This window comes from Seriola lalandi, unplaced genomic scaffold, assembly GCF_002814215.2.
Source record: "Seriola lalandi dorsalis isolate HSWRI2012SDOR001 ecotype SW California unplaced genomic scaffold, Sedor1 jcf7180002054981, whole genome shotgun sequence".
Classification (NCBI taxonomy): Eukaryota; Metazoa; Chordata; class Actinopteri; order Carangiformes; family Carangidae; genus Seriola; species Seriola lalandi.
The window spans coordinates 1,842,411-1,847,158 of NW_019525661.1; positions in this window are offsets into that span (position 1 = coordinate 1,842,411).

Here is a 4,748-nt window from a genome sequence, read left to right on the forward strand (position 1 = left end):
GCACACACCTGAGCTTCTCCCTGTCTCCATCCCTGAAGGCCTCCTTTTTCTGGTTGAGGAGGGTCTTGATGTTGGTGGTGATCCAGGGTTTGTTTTTTGGAAAGCAGTGTACAGACCTTGCTGGTAATACTGTGTCCATACAGAATTTAATATATTCTGTGGTACTTTCAACCATTCTATCAAGGTCAGGGTCCTTGCTTTCATCATTTTCCTGTGACTCCAACAGTACATTCCAATCTGTGCACTCAAAACAGTGTTTTTCACTGGCCTCCGGGTCCAGTTCCTGAATTAGCGGGTGGTTGCAGCCTGCCTCAGTACACAGGGCTTGTAAGAAAGCTGAAGAAAAAACAGATTATGAGCTGAAGTGATGGTAGAGCTGAAGCAGTGTAGGCCTCCTTGACATTTGCATACAACAGATCAAGTGTCTTATTTTTCCTTGTGGGACAGTCAACATACTGAGTGAAGCCAGACAGGTGAGAAGTGAGAGTGACATGGTTAAAATCCCCCGATATTGCAATGAATGCATCAGGGTGCTGGTTCTGTACTCTCGCAATAGTCTCATGGATGATGTCACACGTGACTGCAGGCTCTGCTTGTGGTTGAATGTAAACAACAATGGTGACGATGTGTGAGAACTAAATACAACTGCCAACAGTTCAATATCCCGACAGCAGATCTTCTCCTTTACTGTGATGTGACTGGGGTTGCACCATCTATTGTTCGCAAGCAGAACCAGTCCTCCACCTCTATTCTTTCCTCTTGCTCTGGCGTCTCTGTTCGCTCGTACTGCAGTGAAGCCGGGTAAATCCACAAAACAGTCGGGAGTGTTGTCATTTAACCAGGTCTCTGTGAAACACATGAGACTACACTAACGATATGCTCGCTGGTTCTTCACAAGTGCCACCAGTTCGTCACACTAACACTGTTAGCCAGGGAGTTGACATTTCCCATGAGGATCAATGGTAGAAAAGGCTTATATCTCCATCTCCTAGCCTACTGTGGATGATTTTGAATCATGTAGGGAGATTCTCAGAGGAAAAATGTTCTCTTCACAGATCTACCAAGAGTTATCTATGTGTTTGTGCCACCACAGTCTCTCCTCTCAATGGGGAGATAAAACTGAACAGGTTAATGTGCCTCTGTCAGAAATAAATATTCTTACAGGTTTTGGCCAAACACAAAAAGGAAATTCTAAATATTGGTCATTTGAGTAACAAACACCACAACTGTTTATAGTAAATGGGTGTTCCTGTATGTAATCCCTTCTACGAATGCACGATTCTCATCCAATGTAGGTAAAACAAACAGGATCCACAAAATAACTTCTGTGCTTTTCAAAACATCAGACTGTCTTGTCATGACTTGATATTACACACAGCATCCAAATGTACAAAGTGAAAATGATGAGGCGTCAGCAGCATTAGTGACATGTTCTGGAGACAGCTCCATCAAAACCTGCAGGACATTTCAGTTTCCCCTCCAGTCAGCATCACTCACCTCCAACTCCTCACCTCCGTGTCCTCATGCAAATTCATATCATAAGAATCATAAAAACACACAGTGTAGTGTGATTATCTTTAAATTAATGGAACTGTGTAAGTAGCTTAAACTGACTATTGGCTTTACTTATTAGCTATACCATTTTTGCCTTTGTGTGTATGTTGCCAGATATTAAGTGAATGTAACCATTTTAATCAGTGGTATAAAACAAACTGAGGGAGATGTCAAAATAATGCAAGACATGACAGGAAATTCTGCGCCTGCAGATATATGAATTTAATTCAAAAAAGAACATCATCTGCCCTTGGCAGCATGCCATCTGCATCCAGGGACATCAGTTCCCTCTTGGGAAAAGCTTCTCTGCTGCTGCCTGCCTGCTCTCCTCATCCATTCCAAAACTGTCAGAATACCACAGTGGTGAGCAACACTTCTGAGCAAGGTGAGGTGATCTCATTGGTTAAAACTGTTGAATTTACTATCCACATGCTTAGTGGACATAAATTCAAGTTTTATCACTCTAAATCTAAAAATTGTATAACCTGAATAATAAAGAGGAACTTTTACACATTTATAATGCATAATGATAGAAAGAGCATCTGCACTCATTTGTAAGAATAAATAAATACTGACCAGATCAGAGTGGATGGGTGCTCCTTTTCTTTTGTTTTTATCAGACTACACATTTCTGGAGACACGAACCGGTAGCATAGGGTTTGAAATGTGCGCGTTTGCAGTGTTGGCCACGTTATTTGAAAATGACTCATAGTAATAGACGAATAGTATTTCTTACTGAACAAATAATTACTGTACTAATTACTCAACAGCAAATTGCATTCAGTTATTCAACATAGTTTTGACTCATTCGTCAAAACTATGCTTTCAAGATCACACAAGAGGAATTGAAAACTTACAAGAAAGTGTTGAATTTGTATTAACGTGTAATGCAGTAACTCTAACATGGCAAACAAGAGCAAATCAAAACAAGGCTTCACAGTAAAATACTGGTAGGAATAATTCTCCATATAAAGCAGAGAGAATTATAAATAAACACCTGTTAACTTCTATAGTTGAGATGAATAAAGACCTCGTCACTTTCGACCTCGAAACACAGTGGTTAAAAACTGTTGTGGATCAGCTGTAAACGAAACCTGTGTGTTCTTGCCAAATCATTTTGAAAAAGCAATGGGCAGGAAAAGTTCAAGACTTCGCTAACCAATGGTGTAACTCGATCACTCAACTCTATCACTCACTCAGTCAGTCCATCACAGAGATTGACCTGCTGTTGCGGTCCAGCCAAAGAATGAAAGGAAGGGGATAACAGAAGGATGTGATAAGTCATTCAGAGTCACAGTAAAACTTTCATCTTTCTCAAATTCTTAAACCAGACTGAGTCTACAGCCAAGCTAGCGGATCTGTGAGGCTGTATTTAGATAAAGCAGTGCTTTTAGCTGAATTCTAACATTGTTATGCTAACATACTCACAAGAACAACACTAACATGCTAATGCTAAGCAGCCATTATATTTACCACAATAATTATCTTTATCATTAACATACTAACATTTGAAGTAGAGCTGAAGCTGATTGTACTGTCATTAGTATTGCAAGTGTTTCATCTTAAATCAAAATATAGGAGACATTGAAAATTTGATCTGAAATGATCATTTAACCTGTGTTAGTTGTTGCAAATGAAGAATATTATGGCTTATTCATGTTAACAATGCAATATTTTAGTTCTGTTTTAGTGTGTAGTCCATCTTATGCCTTCACAAGGTTATCATACCAGTCATTATCTATGGAGCTGCCAGTGATCATGAGTGAAGAAATACATTTCTTTTTTGATTTGTTTTTGTGAACTGATATATTATATTATAGTAGGTGTCACGACCCGGCTCTAAGGCCGTGACCTACAAGGAAGGAAATGCAGACCAAGATAAACAATCAAGATGAATTTATTTAACAAAAGACCAAAATCAACACCTAAACGCAAAATACGGTGGGATGTGAGCATCAGTAAATCTGTAGTGAATTTACGTGGAAGGCAATGTGTGGGAAAGTGTTGGATTTATAAAACAAAAGACAGCAACACTGTGAAAAATAAATGGGGTGAGAGAGAGATCTGGTAGAATGAAGCCGAGGCTTTATAGTAGTGGCGACATCGGGCCCAGGTGTCTTCAACTACCGCTTAGCACCTCCACCCACGAATCACCTGCAGACAAATTAACAATCAAGATGAACACAACAACACAGCCTGACAGCTCGTCACACCCCCCTCCTTAAGAACGGGGTCCTTAAGGGAACCCTGAAAACCCAGCTTAACATAACTACATTCAAAAAAAGAAATAAACCATCAAAATCCCACAAGAAAATAACCTATCCCCAAATACAATTTAAAATAACGTAAACCCTAAAAAGAACCACCACATACCCTCAAAAAGGAATCACAATACTGCCATTTACTTCACGATCAGTTTTTTCCCAAATGAGAACCCATAAAATCCCATAATTTATACTCAGTCTGGGATGAACCAGTGACGCCTGCTCCCACGAGTCCACCATCTCTCGCGCCTCACTCCAACACCAGCAGCCTATTGACACCTAGGAAGCAATTTAAGAGGCCAGAGGGAGACAAGAGGGGAATCATGGAGAGAAATACTGTTACAAATCCCAGTCACAAAACAGTCACAACTTAGGGCGCTCTAGACCGCGCGTCCGCAACAACGTTGTCAGAGCCCTTAATATAACGGATATCGAGGCAATAGGCTTGCAAAAACAGTGACCACCGGATGAGTCTCTGGTTAGACAACGCCTCAGAGTTTTTCAAGCGGCCTCTCAACAATGCATGGTCCGCCGCATCTAAACCATCCTCTTCCAACCCCAGTGAGGCAGGAGGCTCAACCAGACCTGGGCCAGCTGCATAGATCGCATGGGCCACAACATCTAACTGCGCACCACCCGACCCCTCGAGAGTACGTGCGTAATACGGTTTAAGCAAGTTAACGTGGCACAGCTGAGTAGGCTTTCTACGCTGAGGTGTTGAAATAATATAATTCTGCTCTGAAACCTTTTTGAGTACTGTGTGCGGACCAGTAAATTTAGCCAGAAAAGGTGAAGTCACCACAGGGAGCAAAGCCAACACTTGATCACCAGGGCTAAAAACACAGTACTCAGCCTGACGGTCATAGAACTGCTTCATTTTCACCTGCGCAGAAGCCAAATTGTCTTTAGCCAGCTCTCCAGCGGCATAAA